Source organism: Pelobates fuscus, chromosome 1 (assembly GCF_036172605.1).
Source record: "Pelobates fuscus isolate aPelFus1 chromosome 1, aPelFus1.pri, whole genome shotgun sequence".
NCBI classification, from domain to species: Eukaryota; Metazoa; Chordata; class Amphibia; order Anura; family Pelobatidae; genus Pelobates; species Pelobates fuscus.
This window is the reverse complement of record NC_086317.1, coordinates 425,212,746-425,226,986: the sequence shown is the minus strand read 5'-3', so window position 1 is coordinate 425,226,986 and position 14,241 is coordinate 425,212,746.

The following is a 14,241-nucleotide window of genomic DNA, read 5'->3' as shown; positions in this document are numbered from 1 at the left end:
CATATGTGGCTAGGGGCTGTAGAGAATGTGTGTATAGGGGATGTAGTAAGTGTGTGCATACAGGCTATAGTGTGTGTGTGTGTGTGTGTGTGTGTGTATATAGGTGTTGTCGTGTTTGTAGGGATTGTAGAGAGTGTGTGTTTAGGGGTGTATTATGTGTTTGTTTACAATGAATCTAGTGTGTTTATAAGGGATCCAGAGTGTGTATTTTAAGAATGTAGTGTGTGTGTGTAGGTGGTGCAGTGTGTGTGTATACAGGAGTCTAGTGTGTGTTTGAAGGACCCAAAATGTGTAGGAGATCTAGTGAGTGTGTGTATATAACGGATTCAGAGTGTATAAAGGGATCTAGTGTGTGTGTATATGATCCAGAGTTGGGTAAGGGATCTAGTGTGTGTCTGGAACGTAATGTGTTTAGGAGTGCAGTATGTGTGTGAGGGGTGCTGTTGTGTGTATATATATATATATATATATATATATAAATATGTTCGGAAGTATTGTGTGTGTGTGTTTGGTGCAGTGTGTATGTGTGAGGGGTGCAGTGGGTGTCTGTGAGGGATGTAGTGTGTATGTGAAGGGTGCAGTATGTGTGTGTGATGGATGCTGTGTTTGAGGGGTGTTGCGTGTGAGGGTGCTGTTTATTATGTGTGTGAGGGTGCTGTGTGTGATGGGTGTGAGTGCTATGTGTGAGAGTGTTATGTGTGAGAGGGTTGTGTGTGATGTGTGTGAGAGGGCTGTGTTGTGTGATGGGTGTGAGAGTGCTGTGTGTGATGGGTATGAGAGTGCTGTGTTGTGTGTGATGGGGTGAGAGTGCTGTGTGTGAGAATGCTGTGTTGTGTGAAAGTGCTGTGTGTGATGGGTGTGAGAGGGCTGTGTGTGATGTGTGTGAGAGTGCTGTGTTGTGTGAAAGTGCTGTGTTGTGTGAAAGTGCTGTGTGTGATGGGTGTGAGAGTGCTGTGTGTGAAAGTGCTGTGTGTGATGGGTGTGAGAGGGCTGTGTGTGAAAGTGCTGTGTGTGATGGGTGTGAGAGGGCTGTGTGTGATGTGTGTGAAAGTGCTGTGTGTGATGTGTTGTGTGAAAGTGCTGTGTGTGATGTGTGTGAGTGCTGTGTTGTGTGAAAGTGCTGTTTGTGATGTGTGTGAGAGTGCTGTGTTGTGTGAAAGTGCTGTGTTGTGTGTGATGGGTGTGAGAGGGCTGTGTGTGAGAGGGCTGTGTGTGAGAGGGCTGTGTGTGAGAGGGCTGTGTGTGAGAGGGCTGTGTGTGATGTGTGTGAGAGTGCTATATGTGATGGGTGTGAAAATGCTGTGTTGTGTGAAAGTGCTGTGTTGTGTGAAAGTGCTGCGTTGTGTGAAAGTACTGTGTGTGATGTGTGTGAGAGTGCTGTGTTGTGTGAAAGTGCTGTGTTGTGTGAAAGTGCTGTGTGTGATGGGTGTGAGAGGGCTGTGTGTGATGTGTGTGAAAGTGCTGTGTGTGATGGGTGTGAGAGTGCTGTGTTGTGTGAAAGTGCTGTGTGTGATGTGTGTGAGTGCTGTGTTGTGTGAAAGTGCTGTTTGTGATGTGTGTGAGTGCTGGGTGTGAGAGTGCTGTGTTGTGTGAAAGTGCTGTGTGTCATGGGTGTGAGAGTGCTGTGTGTGAGAGGGCTGTGTGTGAGAGGGGTGTGTGTGATGTGTGTGAGAGTGCTATGTGTGATGGGTGTGAGAGGGCTGTGTGTGAGAGGGGTGTGTGTGATGTGTGTGAGAGTGCTATGTGTGATGGGTGTGAGAGTGCTGTGTGTGATGTGTGTGAGAGTGCTATGTGTGATGGGTGTGAGAGGGCTGTGTGTAAGAGGGATGTGTGTGAGAGGGGTGTGTGTGATGTGTGTGAGAGTGCTATGTGTGATGGGTGAGAGAGTGCTGTGTTGTGTGAAAGTGCTGTGTGTGTGTGAGAGAGTGCTGTGTTGTGTGACAGTGCTGTGTGTGAAGGGTGTGAGAGTGCTGTGTGTTAAAGGGCTGTGTGTGCTGTGTGTGATGGGTGTGAGAGGGCTGTGTGTGATGTGTGTGAAAGTGCTGTGTGTGTGAGTGTTGTGTTGTGTGAAAGTGCTGTGTGGGCTGTGTGTGAGAGGGCTGTGTGTGATGTGTGTGAGAGTGCTGTGCTGTGTGAAAAAAAAAGAAAAAAAAGTAGGCATTATGTCCCCCCCCTTCCTTCTTACCTTTAGCCTGGGAGGGGGGACCGGAAATCTGGTACCTGGGAGAGAGGGGGGATGGGGAGGGGACCGGCAGAATCACAGAATCACACCACAGAATCCCTGGTGGTCCAGTGGGTGAGTGAACTCTAGCCTGCGGCCTGCAGGTCTGTCCAAGTGGGACGGTAAGGGAGAGCTTTGATCTCCCCACCGGCCCATCATTAAAAACAGCGGGGCCGGCGCTCGGATAGTGCCGGCCCTGCATAGACCGGCAGGGAAGATCCTGTGATCTCCCCTGCCGGTCTCGGCCCCACGGCCACCGCGGCCCACCGGGCATTTGCCCGGTGTGCCCGATGGCCAGTCCGGGCCTGCTGGCACACACTCTGCATTAACTGTACACACAGCATCCACTACACAAACATCCTGTATTCACAGTACACACATGACATCCACCACAAATTGAAACACTCTGCATTCACTATACACAGACACTGCGTCTAATACACACACTACATCCACTAAACACATTTCATCTTGTACATACAAACACTACATCCACTACACAAACACACACTACATCCCTGTACACACACTACATCCACTACTCAAACACACTCTGCGTTCACTATACACACTGCATACGCTACACAAACACACACTCTGCATTCACTGCACAAACAGTATCTAATACACACAAACACTACATCCATTACACACATTCTAATTCACTTCCACTATACACACCACATTCAGTCCTGCATCATTGTCAGCGGACTAGGTAGGGCGTGGGCGGGCCCGGGAGGGGGTGGGGGGGGGGCCCAGACCTTGTGCTTTGTCTGGGGCCCCAAAATTTCTGATGGCAGCCCTGCTTGAGGGGGCGCAGAGCGGGGATGGAGATGGATACTAGAGGAGCTTACTCCTGTGTAACGGAATGCAATGTATCAGCATACGATATCCGTTGGTACATCTAGGAAATCCACAGTCAGAGTAGAAAGCAAGGCAATATTCCCAATCCTCCCAATAACCGGACGAAACACAGTTTGGGAGTCAACTCACTCGGTTTATTCACAGGCAGCATATTTATACAGTTCCCCATGCAAGGGGTTTCCAGACAGTAATTCCAGGGGATTTCTCCCACCATGCACTGTGACTTTCCCAACAGGCCTTGCTGCACGAGAAAGATACTCCCACTAAAATGGACGACTAAGTGGATTATCTCCTCGTGCAGCCAAACCGACAATTGACATTAAAATACAGAAATTACACAATATTCGGTACTTTGCAATAGTTGAACGTTCGGTAGATAGCTGAGGTCGGAGCGCACACTTTGTGAGAATACCGCTCCGATCCCAGCTGAATTGACCGAACGCCGCACATAATACAATAAAACATTAACGTGAGTTTAAAAGTACCGAATAAGTACGGGACATACAATGTACCGAACGCGGGACTCCCGAACGCTCTGGAAGTCCAGCGGCGTTCAAATCATCGAGTAGCCGTTTTCCGTTCCAGGCTCTCGACGACCGAACACCGCTGCAGGGACAAAGGATCCAAGATGGCCGACCGCCGCATGGTCGGTAGTGGATCGACGGCCACCTCGGAGAGCCCTTAATTACCGATTGCAACAATGTTGCAATCGGTGAATTGGTACCACACGACTTGGGAATGTGTGGTCGACCTGGGGAGCCCGTATTCGTACGGCGAACGGCCAGGATAGCCGTGTTTCGTCGTATGAATGCTTGGTGTGCTGGCAGCATACGGCTGCCAGCATGCGAACGGCCACAATACGGTACATACACAGGTTAAAATACACAGTATATATTCAGCCTACGGACAACCTTTAATAACTACAGTCCAGAAGTGGCTAGTTTTGCCACAATGCTCCCCCAGAACCAAGCCGGCATACACAGTCTGATCCCAACGGATCGGCTTGGGGATGTCCGGGAGAGTACTCACAGATCACTTCTCGAGTTCAGTCTGTCTGGATAACCCGTCAGCGTTACCGTTTTGTTTTCCTGGCCGGTAATGGATAGTAAAGTCAAAGGGCTGCAGCGCCAAGCTCCAGCGCAGCAGCCTGGCATTGTCTCCAGACACACGGTTTAGCCACACTAACGGGTTGTGATCTGTGAGTAAGGAAAAAGGTTGTCCGTACAAATAGGGCTGTAACTTTTTAAGGGCCCACACCACGGCCAGGCATTCTTTCTCGATGGCGGCGTAGCTCACTTCACGAGGCAGCAATTTGCGGCTTAAATAGGCTACGGGGTGTTCTCCGCCATCGGCTCCCACTTGGCTCAGTACTGCCCCCAATCCAAACATTGAAGCGTCTGTGTGAACAAGAAATCTTTTAGTTGGATCAGGAGCAGTTAACACAGGAGCATTGGTGAGAGCAGTCTTGAGTTGTTGGAATGCCTGCTCACACTCTGGGGCCCAGACAACCAGTCGGGGAAGGTTCTTTTTCGTCAGGTCGGTTAGGGGTTTGGCGAGGGTGCTATAGTCAGGGACAAATTTTCTGTAATAGCCGGCTGTCCCTAAGAACGCCAGCACCTGGGTCTTAGTCCTGGGGGTAGGCCACTTGGCTACGGCCTCAATCTTGGCTGGCTCGGGTCTCTGCTGCCCACACCCTACACGGTGGCCCAGATACTGTACCTCGGCCATACCTATGTGGCACTTGCTAGGTTTTAGGGTTAACCCAGCCTCCCCAATGCGATCTAAGATCGCCCCTATGTGGTGTATGTGGTCTTCCCAGGTCTGACTAAAAATGGCTATATCATCTAGATAGGCACAGGCATACTCCTGAAAACCATCCAGTAGCCGATCTACCATCCGCTGAAAGGTAGCCGGAGTGTTTTTCATTCCGAAAGGCATGACCTTGAACTGGTACAGGCCAAACGGAGTGACAAACGCCGACTTAGGGATGGCATCATCGGCTAGGGGAATTTGCCAGTATCCCTTACACAAGTCAATGGTAGTGAGATACTGGCCCCGTGCCATCTTATCTAACAGCTCGTCTATCCGGGGCATCGGGTAGGCATCAGACACCGTCTTGTCATTTAGCCTCCGGTAGTCAACACAGAATCGGGTGGTGCCATCCTTTTTAGGTACCAGGACTACCGGCGATGCCCAGGGGCTATCGGAGGGTTCGATAACCCCTAGCTGCAACATTTCGTCTAGCTCGGCTTTCATATGGGTACGGACGGATTCTGGAACCCGATATGGAGCCTGGCGCATAGGGAGCTGCCCCGGGGTCTCCACTCGGTGGGTGGCTAGCGGAGTGTATCCAGGTAAATTGGAGAAGGTAGTCCCCTTTGCGACAATCAGCGCCTGTACCTGGGCACGCTCCTGGGGGCTTAGCCGCTCCCCCAGCTGAACTCCCCGGGAGGGCTCTATCTGCTCCTCGGGTTCTAGTAGGTCGGGTAAGGGTAAATTTTCCTGATCCTCTAAGGAGGAGGCACAGATTGCCGTCACATCCTCTATCCTCTCATGGTAGGGCTTGAGCATGTTCACGTGAAGCATGCGTCTCTTCCCTACCCCTGAGCAGGGGCCGATCACATAGGTAGTGTCGCATCGCTGCTCCACTACCTGGTATGGGCCTTGCCAGATGGCCTGCAGCTTATCTGTGCGGACGGGTTTTAAGATCAAAACCTTCTGTCCCACCTGAAAGCTGCGATCCCTGGCTCCTCTATCGTACCAGCGTCGCTGGCGTTGCTGGGCCGCCTGGAGGTTGGTGTGTACAGCCTGAGTCAGCGCCTCCAGACGGTCCCGGAACTCCAGGACGTATGATATGATAGGGGTTTCGTTAGAGGTACTCTCTCCCTCCCAGTGTTCCCTAATCAAGTTCAAGGGTCCTCGCACCCTCCTCCCAAACAGTAGCTCAAACGGGGAGAAGCCTGTCGACTCCTGGGGGACCTCTCTATAGGCAAAGAGTAGGTGAGGCAGAAACCTCTCCCAGTCCTTGTGGGTTTCCCCGAACGTCCGAAGCATCTGCTTCAGCGTCCCGTTGAACCACTCACATAGTCCATTGGACTGGGGGTGGTAGGCGGAATTAACTATTGGCTTAATGCCACACACCTTCCACATATGTTGAGTAACTTCGGCCGTAAATTGGGTACCTCGGTCCGAGATTATCTCTTGGGGAAAACCTACTCGGGAAAATACCTTCATTAATGCTTCGGCTACGGTCTCAGCGTGAATATTAGAGAGGGCCACGGCTTCGGGGTATCTGGTGGCGTAGTCCACTACAGTTAGGATATACCTTTTGCCAGAGGGGCTGGGTTTTGGCAGGGGACCTACGATATCCACTGCTACTCGGCTGAAGGGTTCGGCTATGATGGGTAGGGGGCATAGTCTGGCTTTGTGGCGATCCCCTCGTTTACCTACCCGCTGGCAGACGTCGCAGGAGGTGCAATATTGGCGCACGTCCTGAGAGATCCCGGGCCAGAAGAAGGCATGGGTCAAACGGTATCGGGTACGGGTCATCCCTAGGTGTCCTGACAAGGGGATGTCATGAGAAATTCGCAGCAGCTCCTGTCTATACTTCTGGGGTACCACTAGTTGTTTATTAGTTAAGGTGACAGACCCCCCCACATCTTTGGCCGTGACACGGTATAGCAGCTCTCTCTCCCAGATGAACCGCTCCCCCTCTAACCCTGCTTGGTCGGTTTGTGCCCGGTCCCTATAGACTTGGAGAGTGGGATCGGTCTGGACTTCGGTCGCAAAGGTAGTCGGGGTATCCCAGGACATGGGGGTCAGTTGGGGAACATGGTCTCTTACCTGAGCCTCAGAGTGCGTTGGTGTAGCCGTGGTGCGAGCCTGTTGCCGGGTGGTTACGGGAAGGGCCTCCTGGTACGGAGTCTGGGGAATAAAAGCGGAAGTCATTTGGCCCAAGTCATTCCCCAGTACAACATCGGCAGGTAAATTCTGCATCAGCCCCACTTCTACGGTCCCCTCTCCCACACCCCAATCCAAATGAACTTTGGCAGTAGGTAGCCGGTATACTGCTCCCCCGGCCACCCGTACTGCCACGGAGCCGCCAGTGTGGGTTGCGCCTGGTACCAAATGTGGTGCAACCAAAGTTAAAGTGGCTCCCGAATCCCGGAGCCCTTGCACCTCCTTTCCCTCCAGGGTCACTAGCTGCCGATGGTGCTGTCGGTTGTCGGTGGCTCGGACTGACATTACTTCGTGCAGCACCCCTAGAGGCTCCTCAATTTGAGCGCTCAGCACGTCTTGGGTGGCGGGTGCTACCTGATAATGGTGCGCAGCAGCCCTGGGTGCCAAATTTTGTCGCACCTGATTCCAAGCTTGCCGGCTCCGGTTTTGGGTGCACTCTCGAGAAATGTGCCCCCACTGCTTGCAGGTGTGACACTGAATGTTAGCCCTGCCGTTGTATCGGGAGGGGGCTGGTGGAGTATTCAGTGCCGGCCTGTGCAGGGGTGCGGTGGGGACGGTAGGGGTAAAATTATTGGGTGGCCCTGTAATCCAAGGGAGAGTCTTATTTTGGGCCCCGTGATGTCTCCTGGCATCAAAATGCTGATCCGCCAATTTAGCGGCTTCGGGTAGGGTGAGTGGTTTCCGGTCTCTCACCCATTCTTGTGCTTCTGGGGACAAACCATTAAAAAATTGTTCCAGCAGCATTAACTGCCTCAACTCCTCCATGTTAGTGGCGTTGCTGGCCTGTATCCAGCCTAGCGATGCTTGGTCCAGCTTGTGCGCCCATTCTGCATGAGAATCTTTCTCAGGCTTGCGCAAGCCCCGGAATTTCCGCCGGTATGCCTCTGGGGTAATAGCATACCTCTCCAGGATTGCCCTCTTTACTTTAGGGTAATCCTTACTGTCCTCTCGGGGTACAGCACGGTAGGCTTCAGCTGCCCTACCCGATAATTTGCCTGCCAGCAGCGGCACCCATACTGCGGGCTCCAAATCGTGCAGATCGCACAGCCGCTCAAAGTCCTGCAAATACCCATCGATTTCGTCCTTTTCTTCACAAAACGCTTTAAAGGCGTGATGTGGGACTTTGGGCTTGACCTGTCCGTAGGTGGAGGCAGTAACAGACTCTGCCCTAGGCGGGGTTGCTGGTGTGCTGGTCGCCATCAGATAATCCTGTACATCTGATACCATCACGGTCAGTATTTCCAGCGGTACTGGTTGCGGTAAAAACTCCAACCTGGTTCGCAGCTCTTTTTGGAATGGGGTCTCTTCCTTGGCTGGTGGGGGTGTAGCGCTGCGGGCTCGGTCTCCCTCCATCAGTTCAGCGATCAGCACAGCCTTAGACTTGTTGCTGGCTATCTTACCCCTGGCTTCCAGTAGCTCTTTTAAGGTTTGTCGTTTTAGTATGGTATAATCAATCTCCATACGAATTGCCCTTGCTTTCCTTGTTCGGTCGTTCCAGTTTCCACGAACGCTGCTTTTTCGGCTGTAAGGTTCGGATCCCACCGCTGCCACCAATTGTAACGGAATGCAATGTATCAGCATACGATATCCGTTGGTACATCTAGGAAATCCACAGTCAGAGTAGAAAGCAAGGCAATATTCCCAATCCTCCCAATAACCGGACGAAACACAGTTTGGGAGTCAACTCACTCGGTTTATTCACAGGCAGCATATTTATACAGTTCCCCATGCAAGGGGTTTCCAGACAGTAATTCCAGGGGATTTCTCCCACCATGCACTGTGACTTTCCCAACAGGCCTTGCTGCACGAGAAAGATACTCCCACTAAAATGGACGACTAAGTGGATTATCTCCTCGTGCAGCCAAACCGACAATTGACATTAAAATACAGAAATTACACAATATTCGGTACTTTGCAATAGTTGAACGTTCGGTAGATAGCTGAGGTCGGAGCGCACACTTTGTGAGAATACCGCTCCGATCCCAGCTGAATTGACCGAACGCCGCACATAATACAATAAAACATTAACGTGAGTTTAAAAGTACCGAATAAGTACGGGACATACAATGTACCGAACGCGGGACTCCCGAACGCTCTGGAAGTCCAGCGGCGTTCAAATCATCGAGTAGCCGTTTTCCGTTCCAGGCTCTCGACGACCGAACACCGCTGCAGGGACAAAGGATCCAAGATGGCCGACCGCCGCATGGTCGGTAGTGGATCGACGGCCACCTCGGAGAGCCCTTAATTACCGATTGCAACAATGTTGCAATCGGTGAATTGGTACCACACGACTTGGGAATGTGTGGTCGACCTGGGGAGCCCGTATTCGTACGGCGAACGGCCAGGATAGCCGTGTTTCGTCGTATGAATGCTTGGTGTGCTGGCAGCATACGGCTGCCAGCATGCGAACGGCCACAATACGGTACATACACAGGTTAAAATACACAGTATATATTCAGCCTACGGACAACCTTTAATAACTACAGTCCAGAAGTGGCTAGTTTTGCCACATCCTGGTTTCCAGCTTTTTCCCTGCCATTCCACAACCTCATTCCCCCCCTTATTTTTACGTATGCACGAATGCTATTTGATGTATCTTGCTATCACCCGACTATACTGACATGTTCTTTACGTTTAATGTCATTTCTTTATTCTGTGATTTCTTACCTTGACAAACAAAAATGAAAAACCTACATAAATAAAGAATTTATATAAAATATTTAGAAAAAAATGGACCAACATACTTTTTACAAAAAAATGATGTCTACTCTTGTTACTGTGGTGGAATCTCGGTAGAAATTAATTTAGTAGGCCGAGATTACCACGTGGCATGCGTACGTGCATATACTGACGTTTCGGTCGGTTGCACGAGGCAAGATACGATCAGTAGTGTACGGAGCATGTGCTAGAATACAGGATGTAGTATTCCCCTCCTCCATTGTGCTGGACAGGCCATGCGGTCAAGCAGGAAGTTAATTCTTATTTGTTTTGATTGATTAAGAGAATGTGCGGGTGGAGCTTAATATGGGAGGAGTTATGTGCCTATATGAGGAGCCTGCACTATTGTCCGGGGCTCAGAACTTGTTGTATTTTGGTGACTTTAGTCCCTCTGAGTCCCGATCGGTGAACCGAATAAAGAATCTCTTCCTTCCTGAAGAAACCTGTGTCCATCTCTCTGTGCTTGGCTTCCGTCAGTTTCTCCGGTAACATTTGGTGCATTGGCCGGGAAGCTCATCGTTCAACGGTAGCTGAGAAGCAGAGGCGTGAGATGGTCTATCTTTGCCCACGTTCTCTACGGCTGCACCCCTGAACTTCTGCGTGGACCTCCCTTCGTCTCGGCGCCACTGGTCTGTTGTCCAGGAGATCATCGGCCTCTACGTAGTAAGTGCTGGGGTGTCCCCGTCGATGAGTGTGAACTCAGGTTCAGGAACGAGGAGGTAAGACGACCGCTGTTTTAGACGGCGGACCCACTAGGGGTATACCGATTGTGCGGTAGGCCCATAAGGGGTTAATCTGTGTATGGAATCTGCCCCCTCTGTCGGAGGGAAGGAGCGAAGGCGCACCGCTCAATCGAACGCTCTTTAGTAAGACCGTTTGATTTGGTTTGGAGTCAGGCGGGGTTCTGTGTAAATAGCCCTAGCCGTACACCGGTGTCTTGTCTAGACTAGCGTTCTAGGGTGTACAATTTGTTCGCTAGGTCGGAGGGACCGGGAGACTAAGCGGCGTCTGTGTAAATTCGGTCCGCTAGCTCTCAACCTATCTTGGCTAAGTGGGAAGGCGTGTAAATTTGGAACCCACTAGACTATTGATAGAGTAGAAAGACTAAAAGGGTTCTGTTGTAAATTCCGCCCTCTAGTTCGCTATATGTGGTGCTTGGGCAGTGTGGCTAACCAAAACGGATGTAGATAGTTTTAGGTAGTCCATCAAGGTACTGGCCAATAGATTAGTTGGGATTGTATATGTGTTAAAGATTGTTTAGTAGCGTGTATATCTTGCTAGATAGCGTGAGCTCTGCCGTCTAGCGAGAGTGTTAATAGTGTGTTGCTGTATTATAGTGCACGGTACCATAACCCTGTATATTTACTGACACTGTATATAAGTACTAATAATTGTCGTCTATTGCATGTCTAACACCATAACCACTAATAATTGTATTGTGACCTTAAATTGTACTTTGACCTATGCTAACCGTACTGTAACTGCTGTTTGTAAAGACGATGTTACTGGGGTGTGTTATAGATGGGTAATTCATATATAGGGAATTATAGCGTGGGTGACTGTATAGTTTCGCCAAAGGGCATAATATCGATTACTTAGTGACTGGTGTAACAGCTGTGTGTACGGGAATTCCCTGAGTGTTTTTATTGTGTTATTGTGTACGTTTCACTTGGTAACTGTACCACGTGGTGCTGTTGCCGAAGGAACGGGTGTGACTGTTGAATAGAGTGTGTGTATAGCATTCGTTGTCAACGACGCTCCATTGATAAGTATGGGCGCGTCGGAGTCGACGATTTTGGATCCCTTAGGATGTATGGTAAAGAATTTTAAAAAGGGATTTACAGTATGTGATTTTGGGGTTAAAATGTCTCCTGCACGTTTGATCACTTTGTGCACTAGGGAATGGCCTACTTTGGTTGCGACATGGCCGCCACGTGGCAGTTTAGATCCAAATCTGGTACAGCGTGTACACGTGGCTGTATCAGGTAGGCCTGAACTTTACGGACAGTTTCCATACATTGATTGTTGGAGGCAGGCCGTAAACGACTTGCCAAGATGGGTCCGAATATGCCACGAGGAGCAATGTCGCCTCATGGTGGCCAGGACTTGTTTGTCCACTAGGACCACGGTTAAGCCCATTTTGGACACGCCCCCTGAGTCCGAGATCCCTTATTTCTCTGCAAGGGGAAGTGATACAAGTACAGGAAGTTCTACACCCCCCCCCCCCGTTGTCCCCATCTACTTCCTCCTCCAGCTCAGAATCTATCCCACCCATTACTAAACCTCCCCTTCCGGTACCAACCCCCGTTAAACCCATATATCCTGATTTGGCGCCAATTCAAGCTTCCGGTCAGGCTTCCTCTAGCCCGGCTCGGAATATTCTATTCACCGACCTTCCCCACAATCAAGTTTCTACATCCTCATGCCTTACTACCCCTCGACCGGAACCCCTAACTGACGCCCCTCAACGAAGCCCTGTACTAACCCGACAACTGACCGGAACCCAAAAACTTAAACATTACCAGATGCCTCTTCGTTTGAATCCTGGGTCAGCTTACCTTAATGATTTAGGTCAAATGGTGTATGCTGACCCAGTCTTCGTATATGTCCCGTTCACGACTACCGATCTCTTGAATTGGAAGACCCATAATTCCTCGTATACTGAAAAGCCACAAGCCATGACCGACCTGTTCACCTCGATAGTCCAGACGCATAATCCAACTTGGGCTGATTGCCAGCAATTATTAATGACATTGTTTAATAACGAGGAGAGGACTAGGATAAACCAAGCGGCTATTAAAGCGCTGGAGGAAGAAGCCCGTACTTTAAACCAAGCAAATCCAGCAGCATGGGCCACAACTCATTATGCTAATGCTGATCCCGACTGGGATGTTAATGGCGCAGATATGGTTCATCTAAAAGCCAATAGAGACGCTATAATTGCTGGCATGAAAGCCGGAGGGAAGAAAGCCATAAATATGTCGAAGACGGTTGAGGTGATTCAGAAAAGTGATGAAGCGCCTAGTGTCTTTTATGACCGATTATTGGAGGCATACCGTCTGTATACCCCCTTTAATCCGGAAGACACTGAGAATTCCCGAATGGTAAACTCTGCCTTTGTCAACCAAGCTTACGGAGATATTAAGCGCAAGCTACAGAAGTTAGAAGGGTTCGCAGGAATGTCCATCACCCAACTAATGGAGGTAGCAAATAAGGTGTATATGAATAGGGAATCAGAAAGTAAGAAAGAGGAAGAGCGCAAGATGCGTAAAAAGGCGGATATGCTAGCGGTAGCGATCGCAGGGGTAGATAGACGGGGCCCAGATAGAGGTGATAGTAGGTGGAATAGGGAACCCCTGAGTAGAAATTAGTGCGCGTATTGTAGAGAAGAAGGGCATTGGAGAAGCGAGTGTCCAAAAAGAGAGCAGTACGAGAGAGACCCACCCAGGGCAGGTTATGGAAACTTTAGAGGCAGAGCGAGAGGTAGAGGAGGTCCCGGAGGGAGTAATAGTAATAACAGAGGAAGTGTAAGAGAAGACAGATACTATCCCGCAGCGCAAAGGTCCCGCGACAGAGAAGATAGGGACTTTGTAGGATTGGCTGACACGGTTATGGAGAACTATTGATACCGACCGGGCTCCATCCCCCTTGGTCGAGCGGAGCCTATGGTCGATGTATCAATAGGGGGAAAAAGGAGTGCATTCATGATTGACACTGGTGCTGAACATTCGGTGGTGACTGACCTAGTTGCTCCTCCATCTGGAAGAACTATTACCGTAATAGGAGCAACTGGAAGAAGTGCTGCAAAACCGGTTCTTAAAAGTCTACTCTGTACATTGGGAGGCCACGTAGTAAAACATCAATTCCCTTACATGCCTGAGTGTCCAGTCCAATTGTTGGGACGTGATTTGCTATCTAAATTACAAGCGCAGATTACGTTCCTACCAAACGGAACAACATCCTTAAAGTTTAATGGACCTTCAGGTATTATGACATTATCCGTACCAAAGGAAGGAAGAGTGGCGACTTTATACAGCGTTGACTAGCCAAAACCCTAAGAGTGATGAATCCTTATTCAACATACCAGGAGTTTGGGCAGAGAACAACCCACCAGGACTGGCCCGCAATATTCCACCTATTCGAATTGAACTAAAGCATGGGGTTTATCCAGTGAGCCTACGGCAATATCATATCCCGCAGAAGGCTAAGAAGAATATTCAATCTTATCTGGATAAGTTCATACGGTATGGTATCCTAAAATTCTGTACTTCCCCCTGGAACACCCCATTGCTGCCTGTTCAAAAGCCCGGTACAGATGAGTATCGCCCTGTGCAGGACTTGAGAGCAGTCAATGATGCGGTTGTCAGTATACACCCAGTTGTGCCCAATCCGTATAACCTGCTTGCTTTAATTCCGGGCGGGGCTACCTATTTTACAGTCTTAGACCTCAAAGATGCCTTCTTTTGCCTCCGAATTGC